This window comes from Cyprinodon tularosa, unplaced genomic scaffold (genome assembly GCF_016077235.1).
Source record: "Cyprinodon tularosa strain WSP-4 unplaced genomic scaffold, ASM1607723v1 ctg1580, whole genome shotgun sequence".
NCBI lineage: Eukaryota > Metazoa > Chordata > Actinopteri > Cyprinodontiformes > Cyprinodontidae > Cyprinodon > Cyprinodon tularosa.
Genome location: NW_024038417.1, coordinates 1 through 13,316, shown reverse-complemented (window position 1 = coordinate 13,316; position 13,316 = coordinate 1). Strand labels below are relative to the sequence as shown.

Genomic DNA, 13,316 nt, shown 5'->3' with positions numbered 1-13,316 from the left:
ATATTTTTTTAATTTTTTACGGAATTACCTCTAAGTGGCAACGAGCAAATCCTTTTAACCTGTCTTCCCTGATAATCTTGTTAAATGATGTAACAGCACTCTGTTTAAAATACTGTAATTTTTTTTTTTTTTTTTTGACATGGTTTTATCTTCTGTAGACCATTATATTTCTGACTAAAGCATTAGGCAGAGTGGCTTTATTAACTGCCTATAGGAGTGATATCAAAATTGCACTAGAGAGTATAAACATGATTGTTTCATTGTATAAAAAAAGAAAAAAAGCTAAAGAAATGCTTAAATATCATCTCTGCTATACTGCTGTACAGCAGTAAAGGCTGTGCAGTTTCTAAATTAGGTTTACATCTTAGCCATACAGTGAATGTCACACTAATTTTTCCTAAAGTGTAAGTTTTTACAGCTAAAATAATAGTGAGTAAAGCGTTTGATTTAGTCAGCAATGGATAATTATGCAATAGCTTGCTTCTCTTTTAGATTTGCATCAGCTAAAAAAGAAAAAAAAGGAGGTCATTTCCATCACTGACTCATCTACACAGAGATCTGATCAGTCGGTCATTCAAACCCAAATTTGACTTTCCCGTGGGTAAAAGCTTATTTCCTTGTTAAACATTTAGGCCTCCGATAGAATGGTCTAACAGATTCATGACTTTATCTGAAAACTTTATTTTGTTCTTGCTTGTAACAAAATTTCTAATTGCTAGATGGTACATGCTCTTATATTCAGAGAGAACAACACAAACCTTTGCTAGGATGCAAACACTTGTGAGCACGACAACCTGAACTCCCCAACTACCAAACACATCAACCCCCACCCCCAAGCAACTGAAAAGCAAAGAAAGGAAGAAGAAATTTGATCCAAACAAAATAAACCCCTTTGAAGGTCGATGGGGTCAACACCATGCAGAGGTCTTACAGTTCACCGGAGAAGATGCATGTTACAGGAACTCCTCCATCATAACACACTCATCTTCTTTTTTTGTGATTAAACTGATTCTGGTTTTCTCACTCTGAAAACCAAGAAGGTTACAAAAAAAAAAACAAGCTTCTACCTGATATGGATCTAGTCAAGTTTTATTTCTGATGAATAGGGAGAGCTTTCCGTTTGCATGTCTAGCAGACTAAACTATGATAGTAATGGTTGTATCCTTGGTTTAAGGTGGGTGGGAGATGTTGGGTGGACATAAATGATCCATTTTGACATAAGGTGTCTTAGTAGGTTTTTTTAAGGTCAGATATTATGTATATACTCAATAGGAAGTCCATGAGGAACAAACAGAGGTCATATAGAGGTCAACAAGGGCCTAGACACTGCAAGGACATCCCCACCTAAAATGTAATAAAGTGTGGTTGGTTTGCTCATTCAAATCTAAGCACTTGAAACAAAATAATACATGAAAAGCAACTTTAAAAATATCATAAACACACACTGAAGAAGGAAAAATAGCATTTATTCACCATAAAACCGGCACTCTAATTATCAAAAGTCTGAGAGGAAAGAAGATTTTTTTTACAGATGAGGGGTAGGGCTGTAATATATCAGAGACGTGGAGCGGGAAAATGTAATTTAAAAGCCCTAAAACAAATAAAAGAATCAAAGAATGGATTCTAAATAGATAGGCAGACAATGCAGTGAACTCTAAACTATTCAAATGTGCTCAGACTTGTGGGTGTAAAAGATGAGCAGCAGCATTTTGCACCATCAGCAGACTAGATGTTATGAACCACTGGCACCAGTGTTACAGTAATCCAGGTGTGTGGTCACAGAGTTGATCAGTATCTCTGATTGGTTTTGGAGAGGTTGGGCTTCATCTTGGCCAGTTACAAAAACCAAAATAGACTAGATCTGATGACACCATTGATCCCAGTGTCTAAAAAATAAATATTTCCCATTTAAACCCCTGATTTGTGGCTGTGGGCTTCGGATACTGACCAAGACTGATTGGACATTCAGAGACTAACAGGTGCCTGTTTCTGCAGGAACCTGAACAAAACTGATGGAAACACAGACAGTTCATATACATGTTCTATTTGACCCAATTTACTGGAACTAAAACACAATTAAAAGATCAAGTTCAGACTTGGCTTTAACTCCATAAGTAAAGGAGAGATGCAGCAGTAGATTTATGATGTTTCTTTACTGTGGTTTTGTTTCCTTTTGCTAACGTCTCACAGAATGTCCTTCCTTCTTTTTTCAGGTCTCAGTTTCCTCCTCTGCTGTGGAAACAATCCAGGTAATAGAACATTCTTCTCTCTTTACTGATTACTGGAGCTGAGAAGCTTGTCTGAATTCTTCATTTGATTCATTCATGATTCTCGTCTTCTGCTTCTGCATCATCATGTCACACAAGTAACATTTTCAGCAGAGAAACTCAGACATCTCTTTCCTCTACCTATATCCCATTTATTGAGATGATGGTGGTAGAATTGATTTGATGAGAGTCTGAGCCTCAGAATCACTGACTACAGTGAAATACTCTGATGATCATCAATAGACGTAAACTTTGATTTTGATTTATTCTGTTGCCTTTGGATCATCAAAACTATAAAGATGGACCAGAGAAAAAAAAGTGGAAGGTTGTTAGATTATACCGTATTTTCGCGAGTATAAGGCGCATATAAACGTCTTTTTTTCCCCTGAAAATGTGTGGCGCGCCCTATAGTGCGGTGCGCCCTATGTGTGTTGTTACTGTGGACGTTGTTGAGACCTCCATGAGAACGTTAAAGGGGGAAGTGTGGGCGTGGATTGACTGCCACGCAAATAGACAGAAACTGCCGCCTATGGTGATTTTTAAGAGAAAGACTTTGCGTAAAGAGACTTTTCCAGCTGGAATCGTTATTAAGGCCAATGAAAAGGGCTGGATGGATGAGGAGATGTTGAAAGAGTGGCTGAGGAGTGTTTTTTCCACGCATCACCATCGCTGTTAATCTGTGACTCCATGCGTGCCCATCTCACAGCCGTTGTGAAAAACAAGGTGAAACAAATGAACACTGTGCTTGCTGTTATTCCGGGAGGTCTGACAAAGGAACTTCAACCGCTCGACATCGGTGTGAACCGGCCGTTCAAAGTAAGGCCGTGAGCGGCGTGGGAGCGATGGATGACCGACTGGAGCCACAGTTTCACAAAAAGTGGATGGCAGCGCCGGGCAAGTTACGCCACCGTTTGCGGATGGATTGTAGATGCTTGGACTAACGTGTCTGCTGGCACTGTTGTTCGAGCTTTCGCAAAAGCCGGCATCATTTCCGAGGAGCCGCACGGCACGGAAAGTGACTCTGACAGCGAAGAAGGGGATATTGGCATGTCTGATTTAGTGCAGCTGTTTAATTCAGAAACAGAGGATGATGACTTCGATGGGTTTGATTAATACTTTGTAATAAATACATATATAAAGCACAAACATACTCAGCTTTGCTCCTGCTCTATTTTTAAATACGCAGTAGAGGTATTTAAACGTAGTAGAGGACATGTACCTGTATATAAAACCTGTGCCCTATAATCCGGTTATGTGGGTGTTAAATACAGTAATGGCACACATAACTGAGACTCCTTCTTTTAGTACGGTGCGCCTTATGGTCGTGAAAATACGGTAATTAGCTTTATTGTCCAGATGAAATCGGACATTTAACATTGAGACGTTAAATATATTTTCTTGAAATGAAGTGTCTCTAAATATTTCCCGGTTTCTTTCAGTGAAGATGATCAGATTTACTTATTTGCTAAGTGATTAAGGTCTTTGTCTATTTGGAAGTCATAAACAAAGGTTTAACTTCATCGCTGATGATTTAAATTCTAAATTCTCTATTTTTACTTGATATGCTTTTAACACGATGCCATCTAATTACACTGAAAAAAATAATACAACTGATTTTGGCATTAACTTAATCATATTCAGCTACTTTAAGACAATTGTTTTATTTCCTACTCTGTTAACATGAAACAATTTTGATAAAGTAACTAAATATGATTAAAGGAATAGTACACCCAAAACATGATTAGCCTTCATTTTCTACTCACCCCAATGCTGAACAACACTCTGGAGTACTTTTTTGGCAGAAAGGTCCATAAAAGTCCACAAAAAACGTGCCAATATTCCTCCATACTGCTTGTCCAATGTATTCCAAGTGTCCTGAGTGGGTAACGTCCATAATTTACTCGAAACAAAGTAATTTAGAATGTTTTTAGAGCATAAACAGTAGTGTATAGGATTTCCTAAAAGCGCGTTCACGAGTCTACGGAGACCGCGGCAGACCAAACCAGATGAAAGTGCGCATTCACCGTCTGCTCTGCTGATAATGCAAGCATAGAAGAAGAAATGTGCTGTTTACCTGTGCAAAGAAAGAAACAATGAAAGAAAAATGTCTGAGGACTTCAGTGTTGAGGAAGAGCATGAGTTCTTTGCCGAGCTGAATGCGCACTTTCATCTGGTTTGGTCTGCCGCGGTTTCCGTAGACTTGTGAACGCGCTTTTAGGAAATCCTATACACTACTGTTTATGCTCTAAAAACATTCTAAATGACTTCGTTTCGAGTAAATTATGGATGCTACCCACTCAGGACACTTGGAATACATTGGACGAGCAGTATGGAGGAATATTGACACGTTTTTTGTGGACTTTTATGGACCTTTCTGCCTCGGGCACCATAGACCTCCATTATTTGAATGTCAGCAGACAGCAAGAAGCCTCGCAGATCTCCAGATGCATTTGAGATATCAAAAAAGTACTCCAGAGTGTTGTTCAGCATGGGGGTGAGTAGAAAATGAAGGCTAATCATGTTTTGGGTGTACTATTCATTTAAGTAAATCCCAAAAACGGTTGCATTATTTTTTTCCTACCAATTTTCTCCTACCTAATTTCTCTCAAGGTCCTTTCTGTTATGTTTTATTCATATTTCATTAATAGCTGGAGAAAACAGTCATAGGTTTCCTCAGTAAATTGGGTTTGTTGAGTGTAAGGGCTCTTTGGATCCCAGAACGATAGAAATACATGAGACAGATCTATTCTTTCTTCAAGCTTTGATGACAATAGATGATTATCTTTAAAATAGAAACAAAACATTTTAGTGTTTTATTATATTCTGTCTAAGAGACAGAAGAAAAAACCCCTAAAAAAACTAGGTCACATGTCTTTACTTTTAGAAATATAAACCATGTCTTTTCCAACAGAACCAAGATCTTCCCTGACTGTGTCTCCATCATGGCTGAGTCCTGGAGCCTCAGTTAATCTGAGCTGTGAGGTTCATCCTCCATCTACAGGATGGAGGTTCTACTGGTATAAAGCTGTTCCTGATCGATCACAGAAGGACTACAGATATGAGCTGCTAGCTGACAGCATCAATGGGACTGTAGAGGACTCCTTCATCATTCATGGACAGAGACACACAGCAGGATATGCATGTAGCGCTGGAAGAGAAAACACAGCTAATTTAACTGATTACAATGATCCAGTGTTTGTCTGGTCTGCAGGTCAGAGTTTTTTTTTTTTCTATCAACGATCATGTGTTTAGGGAACACCATTTCAGCATATTTACCAACCTCACGTCCCACTGATTTAATGTTTAAAGTATTTACTTCACAGATTGGATCAAATCAGGTTGACAAGTAAATTATTTAAACAAACTTGATGAATCCTTAAATCTCCAAGTAAAAATCTGGTTTATCAACCAGAACTTCATCCATTGGTGTGAGTTTATCTCAGAATAAGAAATAAATAAATAAGTGTTTGGAAAGGAAAGAAATAAAAAGGACAATGATGGGCTGATCACTGTGAACGCTGTAAAATGAATTCACTATTAATACTTGCAGTATTTTTACTTTCATGATCAACTTTAAATATGTGGAGAAAGAGTCTTTAGGTTAGTGGGAAAGTCTGACTCTGAGGGGAAACACTGATAAGTTTACATGGGAAGAGCAAAAAAAAAAATGTTATTGTTGGGATCTGGAGGCTTGTCCACTTTCTCCACCAGAGATCTCCTCCTGAGGGCATGAGCTCACCTACACACCTGCTTCCTGTCTCCTCGTCAAGATACCTACTTAAGGAGGAGGAGACTGACACTCCTGTGCCAGAGTGTTTGCCAGTAATGGTTAGCAAAACCTGAGCCAGCCTGCCTGATCTATAACCCTGATCTTTGAGAACCTGTCTGATCCTGTTTCTCTCTTCCTCACAGATCCTGACTGTCCTGAAACCTGAAATCCTGGAAAGAGAAACCTTTGTCTGGAATCTGCCTGCCTGCACTTAGTCTCAGTCTCTGCCTCAGCCCTCAGCCCTCTGCCTGCCGACAAGCCTCTGGACTCATATGGTTCCCCCCCTGCTGATCAGATCCATCTCTGAGCAGGTATTTTACCTCGTCATCTGTAACTGCCAATTTTCCCTGGATCAACTCTAACTGCTCTGTCCTCCTCAGTGGTGTTCCTCCCGTGATCAGTACGAAGAACCCAGAACCAGTGCAACATTTTGTCTGTGAAACCTTGTAAATAAATCATTTAACTTTTTCCCTGTTTCCGAGTGTGTTTCTGCATGTGGGTTAGACGCCTTGAACCCAACATGACAGAACACTCTGGCCAACAAACTAGCCCCGCGGAAACACTGAAGAGGACCTTGGAGCAACAACATGTCCTCATTCAGAGCCATGACTCCGCCCTCCGTGAGTTATCTGAGCGTCAAGCTGAAGCTAACCACACCCTGCACGAAATAACAGACTTACTCCAAAGATCCAGCTCTCAGACCGCTACACCTGCGGTTGAAGCTGTTCAACTTCCGGTTCAGGACTCCAATCCACTTCCCAGGTCAGAAATTCCCCCATAATTTCCTGAATTCCGCCCATCTCTCCCCGAAAGATTTTCTGGAGACTCAAGTAAGTGCAAAGGATTATTGTTCCAGTGTTCCATAATCTTTAATCATTGACCTCAGAGTTTCTTGCTAGATGGAAGAAGGATTTTATTTATTTTGGAGTGGGCGGAGGCTAAATTTTCTTCTAAGATTGAGTACGGTTGTACTTATAATGAATTCATTAAAGAATTCAAGCAAGCATTTAACCAAGAGACTGATAAGACCACTGAATCCCGTGGATTGCTCGAACTAAAGCAAGGGAACAGAACAGTGGCAGAATTTTCCATTGATTTCCGTATCAAAGCGGCCGCTTCCGGTTGGGGAGAAACGGCGCTTAAGAGCGTTTATTTTCACTCCGTAGATGAGTCAATTAAAGATGAGTTGGCAACCGTAGATGAACCTAAGACTTTGGAGGATCTGATTAAACTGACAATCCGCCTAGATAACAGACTGCGAGCCAGATCCGTAGCCAGATCCAAGAGCCGTATTTTTCCAGTCACTACACTTCGTGAAAGGTCAAGTGAAAGAGCTAATGAAGCCTTTTCTCCCACAGTGTCCTCAGAAGCAGAACCCATGCAGATCGGTCACACCAGACTCTCCTGTGAAGAAAAACAAAGGAGATACAAACAAAACCTCTGCCTGTACTGTGGTGAGCCTGGACATTTTGTTGCAACCTGTCTCTCTAAAGTAAAAGCCGGGGTCCGCCAGAGGAAATGAGGGTCTGGAAACTCTCGAAATGGTTCAGTATAAATGTTAATAATCAAATATCTGCTGGAAGTATGGAATTATACAGTAACTGTGATAAACGATGAACTCAATGGCAAAATTATAGTTTTAGGTCAAGAACAGGATGGTACTAATGTGACTGCAGGGTCAGACTAACCTGGAACATTTTTTCTAGAGGGGTGAGTTCACTAAATCTGGAAGTAATCAGGATCAATAGTTTGTAAAAGAGATGATTTTGCTGTTTGACACTGATTCAGGAACTGTTTCTACATTTTTCCTTTAAAAACATTTGTTTGGTTCTGTTGTTCACTCAGGTCCTGTCTAGACCTAAACATCTTTGATCTGGGTTCAGATCCTTTGGCTTCTCAGAACCTACCATGACAGTAGTATCAGCGGCACCAGGATGAAGTCCAGTCATCTGAGAGTTTTCCTTATTTCCAGCAGCTTTTGTCATTAACCATCAAAGACTTTATTTCACTATTTTCATTTGAAAAAAAACATGTTGGTTGTTGTAGAAATGTAGTTTCTATCCTCAAGAAATGTATTTCTCCATGCTTAACTTTCATGTTTACATGATACTTAAATTCAAGTCAGTTTATTTATATAGTGCCAATTCACAACACATGTCATCTCAAAGCACTTTACAGTTCAACCGGATCATACAGTCAAATTGATTCAAAGTTTTCTATCTAAGGAAAACTAGTTGATTGCATTGACTCGTTGACTCAAATACAATTCCCTTACACTAAGCATGCTTGTAGCGACAGTGGAGAGGAAAAACTCCCTTTTAACAGGAAGAAACCTCCAGCAGAACCAGGCTGAATTTAAGTGGCCATCTGTCGAGGCCGACTGGGGTTCAAGGAGACAGAAGCAGAGATACAAAAGGCAACAGTAAAAGGTGTCCCCGTCCAGGAAACACACAGCCAGGCAGAGTCCGGGCCAACTCCCATGTCAGAGGAGGAAGAGAGCACATCCAGCCAGTCACAGTCAAAGAAACAGGACCACACTGGAAAACAGGCCGATCTCCAACATCTATAAACAAGGGTGTTGATGGCAGCAGCACAGCTAATGTTTCTCTCCAGGATGGCGTCACAGCCAAACAGGAACAGACAGGGCAAAGCTACTATGAGAAAAAGCAGAGAGAGCAGAACGTTAGAGATTGAACTAATAGATTCTGCAGAATAGGAGAATAGAGAGAGAATGAAGCAGAATTATGAAATGGGGGTCTCTATGTCCTCCAGCAGTCTAAGCCTATAGCAGCATAACTATTTCTATTTTTCTATTTCTATTTTTAGAAATTCTAGGAACCAGTAGTAAACCTGCAGATTGAGAGCGAAGTGCTCTGTTAGGAACATAAGGAACAATCATATCTGTCAGGAATCCAGTTTGTGTGGTCTGTTTCTGTGTTTCCTTTCCTCCTCCACTGAGCCTGAACTAACCGCAGTGTCTTCCCCTCACTTTACAGTTCCGGTTCGACAGAGTTCAGAGCAGCACTGGACTTGTTAAACTTTTCCCTGGTCTCTCTATTTGGTCTTATAAGATGGAGCTTGGCCATTTAAGGCTTTATATGTGAGAAGGAGGATTTTAAATTATATTCTGGATTTAACAGGAAGCCAATGAAGAGAAGCCAGGATAGGAGAGATATGATCTCTCTTTTTAATTTTTCATCAGAACTCTGGCTGCAGCATTTTGGATCAGCTGAAGACTTTAACAGCAAGCAAAGCAAGCAAATAATTACAACAGTCCAGCCTTGAAGTAACAAATGCATGGACTAGTTTCTCAGCATCACCCCTGGACAGGAAATTTCAAATTTTTGCAATATTCCGTAGATGAAACAAGGAAATTCTAGAAACCTCTTTAATATGGGATTTATATAACAGGTCCTGATCAAAACCAACACCCAGATTTTTTTTACTCCATCTGAAAAGACTATAACTTCTGTTTTGTCTCCATTCAGAAGAAGAAAGTTAAGAGTCATCCAAGTTTTTATGTCTTTGAGACATGCCTGTAATCTATGTAATGGGTTAGCTTCATCTGGATTTATAAACAGATATAGCTGGGTATCATCAGCATAACCGTGAAAATTAATCCCATGCTGTCTAATAACTCTACCGATTGAGAGCATATATATAGTTAGGAAAATTGATCCTAGCACTGATGTCTGTGCTACTCCACAGGTAACCTTTGAGCATGAGGAAGATTTTTCATTAATATGAACAAACTGAAATCGATCAGATAGATAAGATTTAAACCAGTCTAGTGCTGCTCCTGTAATTCCAACAAAATATTCAAGTCTTTCTAAAAGAATATTATGGTCAACTGTATCAAATGCAGCACTGAGATCCAACTGGACAAGCACAAATACAAGTCCATTATCTGTTTTTAAAGTGACCACTATTTAATAAATTGGATTGTATTTAATGTATACACTTTATTTTCGCCTACCAGCCCCATCGTCTTCCTGCTGAACAGAGTCTACAATCACTTGGACAAGGCGGCGAGCACTGTGAGAATCATGTTCTTTGATTTCTCCAGCGCCTTCAACACCATCCGCCCGGCTCTACTAGGTGAGAAGATGACTGCTATGCAGGTGGAGGCCCCCAACGTTTCCTGGATTGTTGATTACCTGACGGGCAGACCACAGTATGTACGCCTACAGAACTGTGTGTCTGACAGGCTTGTCAGCAACACTGGGGCCAAGGGGACTGTCCTCTCCCCCTTCCTCTTCAACCTTGTCACCTCGGACTTCAGCTATTGCTCTGAGTCCTGCCACCTTCAGAAGTGTTCTGATGACTCAGCAATTGTTGGCTGCATTGAAAAGGGTGAGGAGAGTGAATACAGGACTGTGGTGGGCAACTTTGTCACTTGGAGTGAGCTGAACCACCTGCAGCTCAACGTGACAAAGACTAAGGAGCTAATAGTGGATCTGAGGAGGACAAAAACACCTGTGATCCCTGTTTCCATCCAGGGGGTTCCTGTTGACATTGTGGAGGAGTATAAGTACCTGGGAGTGTACTTTAAAGATAAGTTGGACTGGACTAGAAAAACACTGAGGTGGTCTACAAAGGGTGCCAAAGCCGAGTATTCTTCCTGAGGAGGCTGAAGTCCTTTAACATCTGTGGGACGATGCTGAGGATGTTTTATGAGTCAGTTGTTGCTAGCACACTCTTCTTTGCTGTCACATGCTGGGGCAGTGGGCTGAGGGTCGCTGAAAACAACAGACTGAACAAACTGATCAAGAGGGCCGGTGATGTTGTGGGGGAGCAGCTGAACACTCTGACCTTCGTGGCAGAGAGGAGGATGCTGTCGAGGTAATTGACATTTATGCACTATTTTTGCACGCCACGTATCCCTTTACTTGGATTTATCACTTACTTGGATTTTCACTTTATTTGGATTTAGTTTTTACATATGCATAGATATACATACAGATATATAAACAGAAAAGCTATATGTGTATATATTTTATCTCTTTTTATTCTTATTTTTTATCTTTATTATATTGTATAGTTGGATGTGTGTATATATTATATAAAACTGTAACTGGAGCGTGTAACAAAAGTAATTTCCCTCTGGGATTATTAAAGTATTTCTGATTATTTTATGACCTATACATCAGGCCTGATGAGTGCATGGGCATGTGATCAGATGAACGGCAATGAGAAACTGGGTGGAGTTAGAAAGGTGAACGAAATTAGCAATTAAGTCAAAATAATAAAGCAAAGTGATTAAGCCAATTAAAGTAAGATATTTTGTCTTGGTACTGAAACAAACATTCATTTCCGTTTTTTAAATTCAGATTTTTCACATCAAGAAGAAACTGGCTGGTTGGGCTGAGTGCTCTCAGTGTGTGGTTGTTGAGATCACAGATATAATGGAATTAGATTCTTTAAAAGTGATTAATCAAATTATATTGATGTGATAACACAGAATAAGCCCATGAAGAGACTGGAGTTATGTGTTCATCCTTCTTTCCACCTATTTAAATGACTGATCCAGCTCCACATATACAGAGTTACATTAGTCCAGATAAGAAGGGATTAAAGCATGAATAAGTAATCTAAAATAGGTTTACATACAAAACAACAAAACTCAGTTGCTGTACTTGATGTTTTACCCTTAATCTGAAAAAACTTTATTCAGACCTTCTAAAGGAGAAGTTCCAGTGTTAAATCTGTTTGAGGTGAACCAACCACCTAAAATCACATCAAGGAGGGCTCTCCTCTAAAGACATCAGGTGTACTGGATGATTGAAAACCTTCACCTAGAAGCTTGAAACACCTTGAGATTCCTTTGAGGAGATAGAGGCTTCACTTTATGAATGAGCAAACGTTGACAAAAGCTTTACTTGATAACTTTATTCAGTGGATCCAATTAAAGAGAACTAGGACCTTTAGAGAGTTTAGAGGCTTTTTCTTCCAGACAAGAAAATATACCAACCTGTCATGTTTGCCTTAAAGTGTCTGCCTGAGGAACCAAGGAGACAACCGTCTAGGGGGAGACACGGAGGCACGAGTGGAGTACAAGGAGGTAACCCAGGAGACAAAGAAAGCTGGCTTCGAAGCAGACGAGAGGTCGCGACTGATTTGGCATACCAATGACGGTAACACTCTGGCGTCCTCCTGCTGTCAGTGCGCTGTTAATATAGTGCATGGCCGGTGCTGCTGAACTACCTGCAGGTGTGCGCACCCCGCCCACCAGTCAAAGACAGACACCTGTGAAGGAAGCAGTGATGATTGGACTTCCGCTGGATGGTTGTTTGGTGCATGGCGCGTGTTTCAAAGTCGCTCGTGGAGAAATGTCCTGGGCCGTGAGTATTTAGGAAACAGGAAGCGATTCTTGTGGGATGGAAGAGGGAAATAATAGTGACGTGCGGTCAGGGTGAGGCAGGTGAGGCAATGCCTCACCAGCTATCATGGAAAGAAAGAAAATATATAATCATAAAGTAATTTAAATTGTTATATTCATCCGGTGGTTTGTACTAAAAAATATTTATTTTTCTTGTAGCTTCACCATTTTCGATTTTTATTTGTTCAAAATCGCTGAATTTTCTTATTTTCCCATTCAAATGCTTGGAAGGGATGCCGCTGAGGCAGCAGCCTCCTTGGATTGCGCAACCCCTGGCTCTGCGCTGGCTGCTAAGCGGAGAGAGCATCACTGCATGAAAAGTGGGATTTTCGTCAATATGCGGCACTGTAGATTGTCGTGGAACTTCAGGTTAGCAGCAGTTTGCGGCAATTTGCAGGCTTCGCCGAAAACTCCCGTAAATTGTCAGAAATTGACGTCGACTCTCTTAGGCAGTGTTCCCCCCATGCCTCCCCCCCATGGAATTCTAGGGGAGGCTTTAACATGTAAATGAACATGCTGTGAGCTATACAAATGCAAATCAGGGTTGCAGGGGGGGTTTTACTCCAAGTGACATTTTTCTAAAAGGTAAGAAAATCTCTGATACAAAGAGATCAGGCTCAGTATAGCCTCTTACATTTTAGCTTGAATTGATTTATTTAATTAAAGTATAGAGACCAAAACAGATCTTTAGCTGACAGAGCAATACATTTAGAGCAGTAATTTTTTTTTTTTAATTGCATTTAAGATAAAAAATAAAATGTTGTCTGTCAATATGCTCAATTCACAATTACTTAAGTGGAAAAGTTTCAAGAAATGAGTCTGAGATGATTCACTTTATAACATGGCGCATTATCCTGTTGGAAGTAGCCATCAGAAGACTGGTACACTGTGGTCAAGGTCC

General features: G+C 40.3%; 1 long non-coding RNA gene across 1 annotated transcript; it reads left to right on the top strand.

Annotated features, from left to right (window-relative positions):
• The first annotated feature begins 6,081 nt into the window (after window positions 1–6,081).
• On the top strand, window positions 6,082–6,488 carry LOC119780273. Its single transcript, XR_005280368.1, has 3 exons — window positions 6,082–6,095; window positions 6,180–6,347; window positions 6,417–6,488. It is a non-coding gene; the product is annotated as an uncharacterized LOC119780273 (long non-coding RNA).
• The last annotated feature ends 6,828 nt before the right edge of the window (window positions 6,489–13,316 follow it).